Here is an 18,782-nt window from a genome sequence, read left to right as displayed (position 1 = left end):
AGCAGCACCCCAGGGGGCCCCGCGCCTGCGCCCGCGGGGTGCGCGCCCCAGGGGGCCCTGCACCTGCGAGCGCCCCCCGGGCCCGGGCCCCCTCCGCCTCGGCCCTGCTCCACGCCGCGGGTTTCCCGCCTGCGTTGCTGTGCCCGAGTCACCAGAACATTCGGAGGGACGGCCAAAGATGGCCCAGAGAGCCCCGATCCTGGAAGAGCCCTACCTCCGGGTCGGCCCTCTGGGCCTTGTGCATCTTTTAATAGAGTCATTGAAATTAAAAATAGAACGCTCTCATGTAGCGCCTGGGCGTCGGCCCTGCGGCCTCCTCCCTGGGCCGGTCCAAGGCCGGGTTTGCCTGGGTTCCCGCCCCCAAGGCCAGGTTTTCGGAGCCCACCCTTCCTTCAGCCTCCACCGCGGACTGTGTGCAAGGTGGGCCTGACCGCCACCCCATGCGCTCCTCTGTGGCCCCTCCCACGCTGTCCCCAGCTGCTGAATCGCCGGGCTCCGGGGCTTCATTACTTCGTGCTTAATTTTTTTTTTTTTTTTCAATCTTTTCCTCAGGAAAGCAAAGCAAAGGCCAAAGGGGACGATTAAAATAATCACGGTAAGAAGCAGGGACGCATTCCCCGGGGTCTCAAGCCATTGCGTAACTCGCAGGGCACCAGTGAAATCACATCCCTTGGTGAGTAAGACCTTGGTAATCTGAGTAATGAGTGGGCTCACTTTTTAAAATTCATTGTGTTACGAAAAGGAAAAAAAAACCACACACAGACACACACGACTTAGCTCCTAAGCAGCTGCATCGTCCAGTGAAATGGACATGCGCTGCGGCTGTAAACGCGTTTCCTTCCCCTCTACCGATGGTTTAGCACATTTCACTTCATACATAGACCTGAGTGTGCTGGTTGGTGGCCGCTTTCTAGAGAGGTGAAATACACCCGGCACTGCCAAAGATGTCAAGTTCAAAAAGAATAAGTGTAAGAATTCGTACTTTTAAAAGAAATATATGTGACCATCCAAATTATCCATGTTTCATTTTAAAGGAAAGGTATTGACTTTTATTTTTTAAGATTTATTTTATTTCTGGAGAGAGGGAGAGAGAGCAGAAGCAAGGGAGGGGCGGGGAGAGAGAGAGAGAGAGAGAGAGAGAGAGAGAGAGAGAGAATCTCAAGCAGGCTCCATGCTGAGCATGGAGCCCTACGTAGGACTCGATCCCACCACCCTGGGATCATGACCTGAGCCCAAATCGAGAGTCGGTTGCTCAATCAAATGAGCCACCCAGGAGTCTCAGGAAAGGGTATTTTTATTATTTTAATTTTTTTTTTACATTTATTTACATTTGAGAGACAGAGTGTGAACAGGGGAGGGGCAGAGAGAGAGGGAGATGCAGAATCTGAAGCAGGCTCCAGACTCTAAGCTGTCAGCACAAAGCCTGATGCAGGGCTCAAACCCACGAACCATGAGATCATGACCTGAGCCAAAGTCAGATGCTTAACCGACTGAGCCACCCAAGTGCCCCGGTAAGGGGTATTTTTTAACAGCTACCTGAGGGCCATGTGATTTCCGAGGGTGATACAAAATCTTAACATTTCCTTGCACCTCACTGCCCGCTTCACACTTGAGCTGACTTTGGCTCAATCTTGTCAGAAAGATTCCACTCTGTAAAAAAAGATTCCACAGTTTGCCCCTAACAAACCCTCCCTTTGAAAGGAACTCTTCCGTCAACAACGGCATTTCTTGAAGAGCCTTAGCTCCCTTATCCGGCATGATTTGGAACATCATTCTAGCACCATCAACGTTTTCTACTCCGCTCAAAACTCAGAAGCCTGGTTATTTTAATTTTGTACAAAATGTCCACATTTTAATGATTTTCATCCATCTCCGTGAAAACCATGCTGGTTCTCGATATGGAGTCTGAGATTTATGGGCAGGGTTGTGTCTGGTGCTTGCTTGGAGGGTTAACCCTCAGGCCAGCCTCTGAGGGAAACCCAGGGAGAGAATCTCGGGCAAGACTCCATCCTTCATCTTCAAGCCCTCCAGTGATGGGGAAGTCACTCTCTCAAAAGGGGGGGGGGGTGTCCCTGCATGTTTAAATAGTATAATAATGGTGAGGTAATTCATCCTTGTAGTAAACCCAGCTTTGTTCATAATTTCTATCACTGGATCCTAAGTCTAACTCCTGGGCGCACGTTGGGCAAAAATCCAAACATTCTTCTACAGTTGAACGGGAATAAAGCTGTCACGGCTTCTTCAGAATTCTCTGGGCTGAAAGGTGCAGGCTTCCCTGTTGTTCGTGGAGAATCAGGGCAGGCCCAGCCTTCTGTCTCAGGAAGTGCGGTTCCCAACACCCAGCACCCGGGACTGGACACGGTCTGCGGGGGGTGGCCCGGCCACCTCCCCGTGAGATGTCTCAGCGTTCTTTGTGAAGTGGTTCTCACACTTTTACACGTCCGAGAATTATCTGGGAAAGTGTTAAAAATGGGTCGTTTCTAAGCTTTCTTCCTAGACATTCAGGTGACCAGGGGCGCAGAAAGCCACATTTTAAACAAAACAGTCCGGGGTTTCAAGGACAGGTATCCCGCACCCCTGATTTCAGAAGTGTCTCCTTAGGTTGTCTGGTTTTTTAAATCTGGCCTCAGATCTCATTGTTTTTTTAACCGCACTATAGACTCATAGTGATATCACAATGTACCTAAACAATAGGTCTTCTTACGGGAACCCCTATCAGAGTTCCTCATCCTACAATTGTATAACTAAGTTTTAAGGCTGAAATTCATGAAAATGCATTTATTTCTATGTAGTGTTGCCAGAGAAAACACAGGAAGCCCAGTAAAATATGAATTTCAGACACACAAGAACTCATTTCTTAGTGGGACCTGTTTGTCCTAAAAAATGATAGACCATCTACCTGAAATTCAAATTTAACTGGAGGTCCTATATTTTTGTTTGCTGGATTGGATAGTCCTGCCCATAGGTAACATATTCTGAGGTTTAAATAGGATTTTTCTAGTCATGCCTGTTGCGACCATTTTGGATCCTGCTTCTGTCCTCAAATGGTTTTCATTCTCAAAAATACTGCTCCTGGCTCTGGCCGGCATATTATGATCCCTGTTTCTATAAACTTCCACAGATGGGCTGAGAGTTATGTTTGCTCACCTGTTGTAAAAAGAGATTTAGACCCTGTATCTCACAGAAGTGAGTTTGTACAAGATTCTCACCTTTCTTTATTATCACCAACCTTCCCCAAAGCCTCTGATGGCTAGTTTCTTTTCAACTATAGTATAAATAATAGTGCACACAGGTTAGAATCAGAAGGCCTGGGTTGAAATACCCTTTGAAAGCTGTGGCATCTCAGGCAATTAGTAGACTTCTCTGAACCTTGATTTCCTCACTTGTAAAATGGGAAAGCTTAGGGTCCTTATAAGAAGTTAGTGAGCGGATACAGCGGAAAGTCTCAAACTTTGTGCTTAATAATTAATCATTCCTCAACAATAATTCATTCATGAATTTTTTAACTAGATATGAGAGCTTCAAGTTCAAGTTGGCAGAGGCAAAGTGCATGGATCGCTCCCCATTCTCTTAAAGTCCATCAGAAGTATAAAAAGAAATAAATCCATAGCTATAAAGAAAAAGAAGAGAAAAGGGGAGGAAGTCATCATCAGATGTATGTTATCAGTGAGTTACAGGAAGACAGAGAGCCAAACCAAGGCTTTGGGCATATGGAGCTGAATGAAGGTAATGGAACCCAGAATATACTCCCCGGGGAAGGGGCCCCAGGGAAGGGGAAGCAATTCTGTGGATTGGAACCCACAGGTGGTGATACAATACAAAACTGGCGGGTATGGGACAGGTTGGGAAAAGCACTATGGCCAAAACCAGGGCAGCCAGCTGAATGTTTACTTTCACTGGAGATCTTCTATCCATAGGTAACCGGAAGTTTATTTTCACTAAAACAACAACAACAGGAGAAACAAGGTGGCTGTGAGGATCCCCGGTTCTGACATTTTCCTTTGGGACCGGGAGGCCCCTGCAGCAAGCAGCAGGCTCTGCCCACAGGCTGGAGGGAAGCTGGCTCGGAGGCAGGCTGTCCCCACGTTTCAGGGGCTCCCAGCCAGTCTCCCCACAGAAGGGAGAAGCCTGAAAGTGTGTATGTGGAGGTGGGCTTCCTTGTGTTGCAATAGAGAAAACCCCAGCCAGCTCCCCAGGCTTTCAGTCTTAAAAAAGAGCCAGTGTCAGGGATGAACTTCATCAGTATGAAAAGGCAAGATGGAGAAAATGAACAGAAAACCAAAAAGAAATACACGATTCAGAGGAGAATGAGAATTTTAGGAAGGAAGGAAGGAAGGAAGGAAGGAAGGAAGGAAGGAAGGAAGAAAGAAAGAAAGAAAGAAAGAAAGAAAGAAAGAAAGAAAGAAAGAAAGAAAAGTGAGAAAGAAAAAAGAAAGAGAAAGAAGAAAAAAAAGAAAAAGAAAGGAAAGAAAGAAGAGAAAAAAGAAGTAAGGAAAGATAGGAAGAAGAAGGAGACCTCTTCTTTATAAAATTAGAAAGATTTGAGAAAAAATCTGTTTCAAACAGAATTCTATGAAAACATGGCAATGAGGACAAGTGGGAAGCTATGTATGATTGATGAAATTGAAAACATGTACATCAGTGAGAGACAGAAAATAAAATCTGGGCAATCTGCCAGGACGTGGAACAACTTAACAGAAGTGGAAAATCTACAAGAATGTAGGCAGCACAGAGGATAAATCCAGGAGGCCTAATATGCAAATAATGAGTGTGACAAACTGAGAAAAAAAAAAAAAAAGGAGATTATCAAGACATCACAGAAAAAGAATTCCCCAAACCTGAAGAAGTCACCTGCCTTCAGATCAAAAGAATCCAATGAGTATAAAGGAAAGTGCATGCGAAGAGAAGCCATGCTGAGGTAGAGTGTCATGCATTCCCACGACAGCAGAGATAAAAGTCTCACACGCCCCTGTAAGGGACGGGAGGGGTGTCCTATCAAAGAACACAAATGCCATGGTTGTCAGATCCCTTGTCAGCAATGCTGGTGGAAGGAGAAATTCCTTTAAAACCTGACGGAAAAGGATTTGGGACTCACGTTATAAATCATATGTGAGCTGCTAGTCACCTTGCCAAACATTCAGAGATCCCTAAATATTCCTTCTCGTGGACCCTTCTCTGAAAATTCGTGCAAATATAAGCCACTAAAAGCAGGTGGGAAAAAATACAAAACGGATAAACTGTAGGATTTGGGCAACAATGGATCCAACCCTGGGAATCAGGCAAAGATGCATCCAAACCGAGAGGAGGTAAGGTCAGTCCCGGGATGACAGCGGGTCCAGAAGCAAACGGTCCAGCTTGGACCACTAAGGAGAAGGCACGTAGCTATCAACTTCAGGACAGGCCCCAGACTGGGAGTGAATTGTGGTCTAATTAGGAAGCAAACCAGAGATGAGGTCAGAAAGCCAGGGGTGGACAGGTGCCCACGCGTACAGGAGTCACCCACGCTGCTGATAGACCTTGGGGAAAGAAGGACTCACAGCGATGTGCAGAAGCCGCGATATTTTTGAGGTTAGAATGTAGGTAATAGCACAGGGAGAAAGAGATGGAGACTCGTGTGAAACACCTTGAGCCTCAGAAAACTGGGATTTGTTGTTGCCGTAGCTTCCTATTCTGTTTGCAGGAGAAGTGAGGAGTTGTGGATCCGAAGGCAGCAATGGGGAGTGCGGAGAGAGCAGACGCATGTCCCGTCCTGAAGGACATCAAGTGCGAGAGAACATAGAGCAGCCAGGAGAGCTGCAGGGCAGACTCCGGCCCCAGACCGGAGCTGGGCAAGAATGCGAGAGGCTGGAGGGAGTGCCGGAAGAAGGGTCTGAGGACACAGGGAGTCTGCCTCGCAGAGGGCTTTGGGAGGAAGATGAAGGCAGAGGCGGGACACAGGGAGTGGCGATCACTAAACAGCATCAGAAGATGGCCAGGCTTCACCTAAGCACTGACGGAGACAAGGAAGAGAAGTGCACTGGGTTTGGGTCTCCACAGACTGATCTGGGTGGGTTCATGGTTTGGTTTATCTTCAAGTCACAGATAAAAGGCGTGCTTCCACCCTCAGTACCTTGAAGTAGCCTAATTTCTGAATTCGTGGAGTGTTCAATTATAAGATGCTATAATAATCCAAGATAAAGTAAAATAATTGTGGAGAAAAGGAACATAAGAAAAGGCTCAGTTGTAGGGGACGCCTGGGTGGCTCAGTCGGTTGAGCATCTGACTCTTGATTTCGGCTCAGGTCATGATCTCACAGTCAAGGGTTCGAGCCCTGTGTCTGGCTCTGCACTGACAGTATGGAGCCTGCTCAGGATTCTCTATCCCTCTCTCTATCTCTCTGTCTCTCTCCAACTCACATGCACTTCTCCCAAAAATAAATAAATAAAACTGTGACAACAGCAACAAAAAAGATTCTGTCTCCTTCTGCCCTTCCCCTACTCATGCTCTCTCGCTCTCTCGTTCTCTTTCTGTCTCTTTCTCAAAAAAAAAGAAAAAGAAAAGAAAAGGCTCAGATGGGAAAACAGAAAGTCACTTGAAGAAACCAATGATGCAGATTCCTAGTCCAAGGAAAGGAATGACATGAAAATGCTACTATTGCAGAGAAGGAGGAGCAGTCTATTAAACTGGAAGCAGAAAGTGTGTCATCACCTAAATGATGACAGAAGACACACGGGAGGGCTGGGGGTGACGATCGATACGTTAGTTCACATTCAGATGCAGGAGTGAGGGGTGCTAACACATGTCCATGATGTTGCATTTCATTTCAATTCTTGCATTTACATTTAAGGCAGCGACGTGAAGATGATCACGCAAACAACAGTTCGTTTCAAATTCGCCCTACGAGGAAACTCAAAGTCAAAGGTGATTCAGAGATTAGAAAGTCTGAAAAAGACTCAAGAAATCATGCAGGATGAAGAAGCTCATCGGTCTCTCTGTGGAGAGGACTTTTCTGGAAGAGCGCCGTGTTATCAGAATTACGCTTAAGAAAATTAGCCAACATCCAAACATTAGTATCAGAAGAGCCATCAGCAGATGCAGCAGGAACCATTGTGGTCTTTGCAGAGACCCATAAATATCCCCAAGTGCCATTAGTGTGACAGTGTAGGTGATGAGCGCAAGTTATTCTGACGAATAGACGCGTATTCCAGACACGCTGAGCTGGTTCCGGAATATATCATCAAGGGAGGCCAATGACATTGGAGACAGGGGACCTCGAAGCAATACAGAGCAAATCATAAGAAAGATGGAGTGTAATTAAAGCAAATGGTCAAAGGTGACTGAGGGCACAGAGGGGCTCAGCAAGACCAGGAAAGAGGTGATGGCCACACGGCTTCAGATATGCACACAGAGCACCGTAGAAGGACACAGAGGAGGCAGGACGCCCGAGATGACGCATGGCAGATCAATTCGGAGTTACACAATAATGGAGATAAACTGCCTGAAACAAGATTTATAATTATCGACCGTGCTAACAATGCAGCACAGCAGTTGTCAGGACTTTATCTTAAGGGGAAACAAGATTTTGTAAAATACATTACACCAAATCAGCCCTCCGCACCCCACCCCCCCAACACACCACACAGAAGCTGTATGTGTGTGGGAGGCCACTGGGGAGAGGCACCTGCCGTGAGGTACCCTTCAGAAGAAAACACTGAATGTGAACTACATGTCAGGCACCGGCCTGGGAATTCGAGGTATAAAGACAAACACGAAACCCTGAGGACTTTGCAGTGTAGACAGGGAGAGGGACCATGGAAATGTCTCAGTATTCCGTAAGAGGAGAGCAACTGGGTGCGTCAGAGACAGAGTATAGTCATGTAGTCATGGAAGAATCATGGCCGGGGAGATTCCCCGTAGTGTGCCAAGCATTAAAACCCAAACAACCCTGTTTACAGCAAGAGTGTGTGAAGGGCATCCCAACAGAAGACAAGACAATACAAAGGAAGAGGGTGGTGGAACGGCATCCTGTGATCAGGGCTTGCACTTTGGTCTTGGTGGGGGAGAAGCTTCAAAGAGGTGGAAGAGAAGTAGGAGATAAGATGGGAAAAGCAGGGCTCAGTGGGTCACAGGCCACCTCGTGTATCAGGCAAGAGAGATTTTGTCTTCAGGCAATGGAGTCAGCAAAGGGTCTAAACTCAAGAAGCAGCATGGAGAGCTCTGGGCTTTCCATGGACCGCTGGGGTGGTGGCAAGGTCTGAGGTTAGCAAGCCACATCACCAGACATGCGTGGTCCATTCCTGAATAAGAAGTGATTCTGGAGCTCCTTCCCCAGCAGCGTGTTAATAGCTACGAACTATTAGCCACTTCCTGTACACTGCGTCACCTGCGTTATCTCAGTCACTCCTTAGAACAACTGGTGATCTCTGTGTTACAAATACGGAGTCCTCCCCGAAGCGCAGAAGAGGTAAGCAGCCAGTCAAATGCACATCTTAGGCCTGGAGCACCTGTAAACCCCACCCTCTTTGTACCACGTGTGCCTGAGAAAACGTTTTTTCATAAAAATCTGTACAACTAAATCAATCTGAAAAAAAAGTCTGTACATCAGTTTGCTTTGGTGAGGAAAGCAGCCCACGCCTCTTCCAAGAGCTTCCATGTGGTGTCTCGGGCCGGACCGCAAACCGTTTCTTTCTGAAAGAGTTCTCTTGAGTTGAGCCTTCTGCAAAGGTTTCTTCAGACCGGAGCTTCCAAGGGCAGAGCGTCCAGCACCTCTCAGTTCCCTGTAAGTGCTTGGCAGGACTCAGTAGACTCAATTATTGGCTGGATGAATAAAAGAGTCTACTCTGAATTGCTTTCTGGCCCTGGAAAACAACATTGGTAATGGTCACATTAAAGCTAAGGTAGTGGTTTTAACTCTGAAGAGTTAATGTCCCTCATCAAAGGACAAGCTTTCCCCAGACGATTACAGTGGATACGCCTTCTTTCCTCAGACTGGCCCGGCCACCGAGCTTTTAACCAGTGAGCGATAAAGAAATAAACGAACACAGATCTTTACTCACTGAACTTTTATACATGGTGTAAGCACTGAATAGTCTAGAAGTCAAAGAATACTATGCTACGTACATTTAAAGAGAAGATATTTTGAAGTGTTCAAGTCAAATGTCCATTTTTCAGTCTTTGCTTAGCCAAACATTCAGCTTAACGTAGCCGTTCTCTCTATCTCTCTTTAGACAGCGTCTTCCTAACCAGGTACGAAGTAGGATATTAGGGTCTTAGCGCTTCTAGGACTGACATAGACCTCGGAAATCTCGGCTGGGGGACATTGGACCAGCCTGTCTTCTGGCGCTTGGCTTCTTACATACACCAAGGGTCTTCCCCTCATCACCACCCCTAGATCCACTCAGCAATTGAGGCCACTTGTGCTAATTAAAAGGTAGGTCTTTCAGTGTCCCTGTTCTTATCATTCCAGAATGTGCTTTCTCTCTCTTCCCATCCCCTGGCTATACCATCTACTAGGGACGCAAGCAGGCAGGAAGCAATTAAGGTAATAAGAAGCCGGTCTGCTTTTTATCTCCACGTCTAGAAGACCCCTTCACACCTGACTGCCTCAAGGGATTTTCATTACTTGCTGCCTTTTTTCCCTTTCTTTTTCTTCTTGAGACAATTCCCTTTAAGTTTTACCTTTTCCCTTATCAAGTCTTTATTTCATAAACAAAGACTTTTGCCACTAACTCCCTTACGATCTTCAGGTTTCGAAATACTTGGTGAAAGAGACTCTACCATTTTACCCGGATTGTGAATTTTAAAAACCCAACCCAAAAGGGACTTCAAGCTCATATTTTACATAGTTTCCCCCCTAATCATCTGACCTTTCTCTTGGGTAAAGAAGATTCTCATCTTTCACTCAATAAAGCAGGTACGTTTTGGAAGAGTTCAACTGCATTGCTAAATAGATCCTCGCAGCTGACGGATGAGGGAAATCAGCATCACCCAAAGGGAAGCCCAGAGCCCCCAATCAGGGAGGTTGTCTTGCAGACGACAGAATGTCATCATGGTAACGATGGCCCTCCATCCTCCCTAAAACTCTGCATCATAAATAATGGAGCAAGAGCACAGCAGGAAATCGTAGCCTTTCTTTTCTTCCCTCCTCGATCCCTCCCTGTGCACTAAATAGACACCGGGGGAACAAAGGTGACATAAATAATGATGATGATGACAATGAAGCCTCTTAGCAGAGAGACACCCGAAAACCCCGCTGTTGTGAAAAGAACATTATTCATCACCCCAGCTGAGCACTCTTGGCAATTCCTTCCACAGAAGTGGGTGCTAATATTATATTATGGTAAATATAACATATATTATTATTGTTTATTTACTAGTTCCTCCCATCTAGAATTTGTTTTTTCAACTCGAATTTTGTTTTGTGTGCCGCTGGAGTCCTGGTGTGGAATATAGTGGCTGGCATGCAGGGGGCACTTAGTAAATACTTGTTTAATTAATTAGTTGGTCACTTCATACCCCTGTTGCCGTCCAGCTTATACATGAACCCTCTGTGAATAGATGTTCCCCACCTCCTTACATAATCCATTCCATCCCTGGGGAATCCGTGGATGCTGTGGTCATCTTCTTAGGCCTTCTCCCTCTACCCAGGATGCAGTGCGACCCTGGAATTCAGTGTTTGTGCCTGTAGACTCGAAATGGGCTATTTAGGGACACGTCCTTTGTACAACCAGCCAGAAGAAAGTGGATCTGTTGCCAGAAGCAGGAACACCCGGCATCTGGCCTGCTCCGCCTGCTTCTCACTAACAGGCTGTTCTTTGCAGGTCATCCCCTGGATGGCTGAGTGCTCTGAGAAACATCTCATGAAAAAACGCGCCCCTCCACCTAGGTGCCAGAACGAATGAGCATCCTCAATAGCCAGATTCAACTGATTGCTGTTGCTATCACATTAAAAACAAGGCATTGGAAATGAGAAAAATCTGTATTTTAAGCCCAACTCTGATACTCTGCTTGCATATCAGAATCATCTGGAAACCCAAAAGGAAATAACAATGCCAGACCACCTCCAGAGACTCATACTCAATTCGTTTAACACAATGGGCTCACATATTGGCTTCCCCAGTTATTCAAATGTGTAACCACCATTGAGGACATGCGCGCGCGCACGCACGCACACACACACACACACACACACGCTTCGAGTTGTGAGACTCAGACAAGCACTTGATCTTCTTGCGTGTCTGGTTTCTCACGTGCAGAATAGGGGTTGTAACTTCTCACGTGACTTGACAAAGTATTACAAAGATTCAAGATGGCGGGTAGAGGAAAGTACATAAAATATACACCACTGTGTAAATATAAATAACGTCTAGGAAAATAACAACCCAAAATACATGTTGCAAGGAAATGTGCTGACTTATTAACTCCTGTTTATCCTACTGTTATTTTTCTCCCCATCCCCAAAAGTTAGTAAGGACTTTGTGTCTCCGTGCCTTGTGTGTCTACATGCGTGTGCCTGTGGGTGTGATATTTTAGGGACAAAACAGAAGCTTGCGGGAATGCAGAAGCATCTGCAGCCCGGACTGTTTGGAAAAGCCGAGACCTCTGGGGGATCGGGAGGTCAGGAGCAAGGACGCTCACAAAAATCCTCTTCAACACAGGAGGAGGCGGATCTTGAGGTGTCCACATGCAGGAAGCAGAGAGTGGGAAGGAAGGGAGTTTGGAGGAAGGGCAATATGGTGAAGCAATTCCTCTGAGTCAGGCCCTGATTATCCAGGGGCAGCATTCATGGCCCCGAGCCTCATTCCGCTGAGCAAGAGGCCCGACCTGTAGGGTGGAGGTCAGGTGAGTGAGCCCCGAGGGCTGTAGCCTTGAATACTTGCCAGGCTTGTCATTGGAGCAGCACAGCTGACCGCTTCACAGCCCACTCTCCACGTGATCGTCATTAGATGCCCATCTCTATCAGCTCAGAGGGGTCCTGGAGCTGACTTTGTAAGTTATAGAAGTAAAGAAATGTAACGACGTATTGTACAGCTCTGATATTGTCTAAGAAAAAGTTAGAACAAATAGTTTTTCCTTTAACAAAAGTTTAACAAGACCGGCCATGGAGCTCATGGCTCTATTAGTTTCTAGAAATATCCTTTAAACTCAACGAATTAGGTTTGGAGTAATAATGATAGAAATAGTAAAAGAGGAAGAAGGAGGAGGAGGAGAAGAAGAGGAGGAGAAGAAGAAGAAGAAGAAGAAGAAGAAGAAGAAGAAGAAGAAGAAGAAGAAGAGGAAGAGGAAGAGGAAGAAGAAGAGGAAGAGGAAGAAGAAGAGGGGGAGGAGAGGGAAGAAGGAGGAGAAAAGAAGAAGGAGAAAGAGAAGAAAGAGAAAAGAAGAAGGAGAAAGAGAAGAAAGAGAAAAGAAGAAGGAGAAGATGAAGAAGGAGGAGGAGGAGAAAAAGAAACAGTGATAATATGTACACATTTGTCCTCGCCACCTGAAAGGGTAAGGTTCAAATGACACAGTATATCTGAAAGGAAAAATCTGAACTGTCATCAAAATGAATAAGGAGGCGCAGCCATGCCATAGTCAGATACAGACATGAGTTGGGTAGAATCAAGTTCAGTAACTTCTGAATCGCCATGAGTATGAGGCAGATTCAGAATAACACCAAAGAGGCAATGCCGTTTAGTATTAGTTGTGAGCAGCTTCCACACGAAGCAGGGACGAAGTAGCTTAGACAGGTCGCAGATTCGTAGCAGCTGGGGACCGGAGATGTTGCAGATCCAAGTCGAGGTGGGGTCCTGCCCCCCGCAGCGGGGTTCCACCCAGAAACCGTGACAAGAAAGCTCTGTCTAGTCTCTCACAGTTGTGAGAAAAATTGCCCTGGGTGTCTACCACTTCAGATCGACTCCAGCCAGAACTCTGAACGCACAAACTCAGCCCGCTAATGATGTAACCCAATATACGTGGGACAGGAAATCATTTCCATAAAAGGTAAATAGAGACTATTATAAATTAACTAGGAAGGTTTGGAATTAAGTGCATTGATGACATAAATCAAACTCATCCTATGAAGGCTTTTGTGTTAAGTTTGGGACCCACAGCTTGTACCTGTGATACATGTAGGGAGCAATTACTATGCTTGAGAGAATTCACATCCAAGAGAATCCAAAAGATTAGCTTTCAAATTTCAATTTTTTAAAATATTTATTTAATTTTGAGAGAGAAAAAGAGAGAAAGAGAGAGAGAGACAGAGCAAGAGTGGGGGAGGGGCAGAGAGAGAGGGAGATACAGATTCCCAAGCAGGCTCCAGGCTCTGAGCTGTCAGCAGGACTCGAACTCACAAACTAAAAGATCATGACCTGAGCCAAAGAGAGCTGCTTAACCAACTGAGCCACCCAGGTGCCCCGAAATTGCAATTTTTTAAAGGTAACTGAGTAATTGATTTAAACTTAGAATTTTAAGTTGAAGGATAAAAGATAATTAGGCCAAGTCTCTAAATTATACCAGAATATATAAAACCAGCTAAAATCACCAAGTTATCTAGAATAAATATAAAGCTGTCCATTTGTGTGGTATTCCGTGCTATGTCTTTGCCTCGATAAGGTATAGGAATTATTTGGCATTTGAGGACAACAAAATTGAAGCATTTCTAATATCAAATGGGAATGCCCGTACCCTTTTTCTAGGTAATTTTTGCAGCCTTCAGCATGTTTGACCTCTTCTTTTCTAGAGTTTTAGACACAAATGGGTTGAGAAAGGCCATTAGATCAATCTCTAACCATATAAATGAAGAAACAGAGACAGGGAAGTTAAGTGATTTGCTCAAACCACAGAGCAATTTAGGGACAAAACGAGCAGATTTCAGGAGCCCCCTGTTGAGTACTTTCTCTACAGTATCATCAGGTTGATTTTTTGTTTAATAGAATGATATTGTGTCCTGGGACATATCGTTGATAATATCTTAGTCTGAACACAATAGATGGTGCTTATTTTTCCAGCCAAAAAGAAAGCATTTAGATTATCCCAATCTTTACAACCAAGAACTTTCCTCCTCTTGGTTATAAAAATTCTCTTTTGTGTGCATAATATGAAGGCTTCTGCGCTCACCAAACTACACCCACTACTTTCCTAAAACCCTTGGAAAATCCCACTGACCTGAACAATAGGCCGCGGCTTATCCATCATTCAAAAATACTGACTTTTACAATGTCCAGTGTTCTGTGTTCCATTTCACAAGTGTAACGAATAACTATTCCATATGAGATTTTGCGAAGTGCTTAAAACACTAAATAATCCTCCCAGGACCTATTGGAGAAGTATCTTCTGCTACGAGAACACTGATTACTTTATTTCTGCTATAAGCACAAATCAAGGTCCTATTCTAAAGTGTTAATAGTTCTCCAGGGTACATGGAGAATAGAGCTTACTCAGGGGAAGAAATCTGGCTCACTGTCGACAAAGCACTCACAGCTCTTTGGAAGAGCGGTATTGTGTAAATGCAAAGCTATTATTACATAAAAGCATTCAGAGGATAATATTAGCCATAATTGTATTAAATATTAATATTAATGCAAATGGTGGCTAAAAGCTTAAAGAAAAACTGCAGTAGTCAATAACAAATGGAGCAAAAGTATACAATATTTGTGTATTTCTAACTATGAGTACCATGCAAGCCCAACACCCTGAAGGCAAATAATGAATCGTTAGATGTCATGGTGTCCTTCTTTGTTAACTCTTTCAGCTCAGAAAGATTGACAAAAAAACAAAATTGTCAAACTTTCTTCAATAAGCCTTGAAAACGGGATTTTAAGTGCAATTTATTTTATCTTCGCATGTTATGAGTTTTTGATTTGGCAAATTGGCTAGACTAAAACAGTCTTCAGTTATTCAATCCAACATGAATCTAGGGATTTGGTGGATATGATTAGAATCCCCAATTATTTGACTTCCTATGAATCAAAAGAGAGATTATCCTAAATGAGTCTGACCTTCTGAGGTGAATAGCTAAAAAAAAGAGGGTTTAGGGATTCCCTGGGCCTGGTGACTCCATGCTTTAACTCAGACTCATCGTCTTCTCTTCCTGACCCCCACCCAATGGACTTCAGATTTAGTTCCCACTCGTGTAAGTCAATTCTTTGCAATGAACAACAATACTTTCTGTCTATCTATTCATCCATCTGTATCTTCACCTATTTACTTGTTACCACCTCCTTCCCTCCCCTCTATTGATTCTGCCTCTCTGGTTGAACCCTGACTGATATGCTATGTTTTTCAGAAAACATGTATGTGGATTATTGGATTTTCATGGGGAAAAGAAGGTGTTCTAAAAAATATATAGTCTTGTTTTGTATCCATAACACATTAGGGAAAACAGTTGTTTAATTCTGCTACCATTGTAGGCGATATAATCTGCCATTAATTCTGAAAGATACCACGACTCAAGATGGACGAGCTTTTCAAATATTTTTAAATTGGATTTCAAATGAAATTCTGAGCGTGATAAATCATTGGGTCCTCAAAATAAAAGCTTCAATACTTCAGCTTAAAGAAAAGCTTTGAAACATGGCAATCATACATGAACATAGGCACAGAAAGATACACTCTAGCAGAGCAAAGCAAAATATGAGTGGGGCCATTTCTTTTTTTTTTTAAGTTTATTTATTTATTGAGAGGGAGAAAAAGAATGAGAGAGAGTGTGAGTAGGAGAGGGACAGAGAGAGAGGAAAAGAGAGAGAATTCCAGGCAGACTCTGCACCGTCAGCATGGAGCCCAATGTGGGGCTCGAACTCACAAACCATGAGATCATGACCTGAGCCAAAACCAAGAGTCAGGCGTTTAACCAACTAAGCCACCCAGGCACCCCAGAGTGGGGCTATTTCTTGACAAGCCTTAGGAATACTGAATGTTTTTTAAATTAAACTATAATTTAGTTAAAAGTTAAATAAAATAATTGAAATAATTTTCTCTGGCTGTAGTAATTATCTTCTTCTCCATTTCTCCCAAGCAGCTTTTGGTATCTTAGTAGATGGCATACATGTATTGTTAGCCCTCCTTTCAGAAGTGAAAAGCCACGGTAATTGACATCATATATCAAAAAGCAATTAAATTAACTATTGCTTCTAACCCCATTCTTAGATAAAGCTCCCCAAACAATAATGCCTCAAAATTAAAAGGCATCAGGGAAAGTAAATTATAAAACATTCATATAATGGAATATTACACAGTCATTGAAAATCACATTATGAAGTAAGAACTATAATGGAGAAAGTGACATATAACCAACAAAAGCAGGACGGAGAATTCTATGCCTATAATTTGATTTATAAAACATATAAAAATATTGGGGAAAATGTCCACAAATCTTAAAACAATATTTATGTCTGGGTAGTGGAGTTGTGGCGGATTCTCTTTCTAAGTTTCTGCTGCTTTTATGTATTATTTGTACACCTAAAACTATTCCCACAAGAATGAAACCAAGTGCTCACTTCGACAGCACATATACAAAAAATGAAATCAATCGTTTTAATTATATATTGTCATATAACAGCAATATTTTGATATCTATATTGTAGAGGAATCCATTGCCTTGAAGGTAAGAACTGTACCCATTCTATAATGAGCTCTTTGTGTCCCATGAAAAACGGTTCCTGTTGTGAGTCAGTCCTGGCGGGTATTTGACGCTAGACCATGTTCTGGCCATGCTAGATGCTTCTGGAATGGCTTTCTGTGCTTTCAGTCCTCAAGTGAACAATGCAACCTGACTTAGTAGGAGAAGGCAAGAGTATATTACAGTCTTGGTAATGCAGGCGTACATATATGCACACACAAATAAAAAGTTGTGAAATTTCAGTACGTCAAAGAATTGTGTTTAATTCTTGCAGAGACCTCGTTAAAATTCATCACTGTAGCCTGGCTGCTTCCCATATACCCCTGTTCTCATGCCTGGATTATCTGTGTATTCTCAAACAGATGCTTTGATTTTCGTATTTTACTACATTTACTACTTTTCGCCCTTAATTTCGTGGCTTCCTCTGTCAGGGAACTTCTCTCTCTGATCTGAAGTTCTCTTTTGTCTAAATTATCTTTCGAATTTGAGGCGGCCAGATGGACACAAAGTGTAAGAAAAGGAGTTCCAAACACCAGATATTTAAATCAAACTTTCAAACACTAGCAACTCCTGCCGATAATTTATGGGTAATAATCTCCCTGCTTTTCTCTCACATCTGTGTTCCCTGCATATGGAAAGGAGTCTGCAAGGCTGGTGACTTCATACATTTTTTACTCCATGCTGGATGTCATAGCAGACTCTTTTGGCTTTTAGTTTGTGAAACATCTAACCCTGTCATCACTTAAAAAACAAAAGAAGTCTTAGAGCGTGATGTCTCAGCCCATAGGGTTGCCTGGAGGAAATATTTGGTAGTGTATACACAGCTCTATGGAGAATCCTTCTGATCTGGATGAAGAGAAATAAATTCTCTTTTCACCGAAACCACTGAGAGGTTTTCTGCTGCGTATTGGTAACAAATCAAGAATATATACCCAGGTCAGATGACCAAAGTTTTAACGTTTTCCAAAATCAGATTCGATGTGTTAAATGTAGCTTGTTAGCTAGCAAAATGATAAAGAAAACCAACTGAAGAAAAATGGTTTTAATAACAACAAAAACTTAGTATCTGTGCTGTAAATATGGGATCACCATGTAGCAAGGAAATAGATGTAGGTTTTTGGGAATATTGAAAGAATCCAGTAATAGTGTTAAAAACAATAACAAGTTGGTAATCATATAACGTGCACACACTGGATAACTTGTTTAAGGTTTCAAATGAGAAATTTCACCCAGAAATTGAGGCTGCTCCAGTCCCTGTTGTGATGTCAAAAAGACAGGGAGCCATCAACCCTCTCCACCATGCTCAGCTCTGGAGATCAAGAGCCATGAGTCAGTGAAACACTGACATTAAAGCCATTTGCCAGCCCTGGGAGGAGAGAAGGTGGTTGTCTCCTGGGCCATACAAGAAATCATGGCCCAGAACTGAAGTGGGCCAAGATTCTGCATGGGGACAAGTTAAGGAAGAACGTTTTCATGGTGATCTTCCTTCTTGGTTGGAACCCAGGGGCAGGTCATTGCCTCCCATCAAGTCAGAACTTCCAGAAGGAGCAAGCAGCTCACCTACCACAAAATAAGAATCAGGCAGGCATCAGACTCTTCTCATCAGTGACAGAAGATGCTACAATGAAGCATGTAATTTCAGTTTCGATAACATTGAAACTAGAATCTTCCCACTTAATTATATTATCTATCATATGCATCCACAGAAGTTTCAGTAGACAAAACTCTCATGAAAGAAACAGCTCAGAAATAAGGAAAATAAATTTTTCTATGAAATATATTTCACATAATTACAGGTGAATAAATAATTTAGTATAATGTGCCGTTTGGTGAAAAGGCAAAAAAGCTGATCAGGGAAAAGGATGAATTTGTTTGGGGGTAAAAGTCCAGGTGAGAGTTAGATTTTAGTTGTGTTTGGTTCTGTTTTGTTTAAGGATGAAGATACAGATATAGGTAAGCCTAAAAATTAATGAAGAAAATGTAGGGGCGCCTGGGTGGCTTAGTCGGTTAAGCGTCCGACTTTCGCTTAGGTCATGATCTCGCGGTTCATGGGTTCGGCCCCGCGTCGGGCTCTGTGCTGACTGCCAGCTCAGAGCCTGGAGCCTGTTTCAGTCTGTGACTCCCTCTCTCTCTGACCCTCCCCTGCTCACGCTGTCTCTCTCTCTCTCTTAGAAATAAATAAAACATTAAAAAAAATAAAAAAAAA

Source organism: Crocuta crocuta, unplaced genomic scaffold (assembly GCF_008692635.1).
Source record: "Crocuta crocuta isolate KB4526 unplaced genomic scaffold, BGI_CrCroc_1.0 scaffold31, whole genome shotgun sequence".
Lineage (NCBI taxonomy): Eukaryota > Metazoa > Chordata > Mammalia > Carnivora > Hyaenidae > Crocuta > Crocuta crocuta.
The sequence above is the reverse complement of the archived record's forward strand: the minus strand, read 5'-3'. Positions refer to the sequence as shown.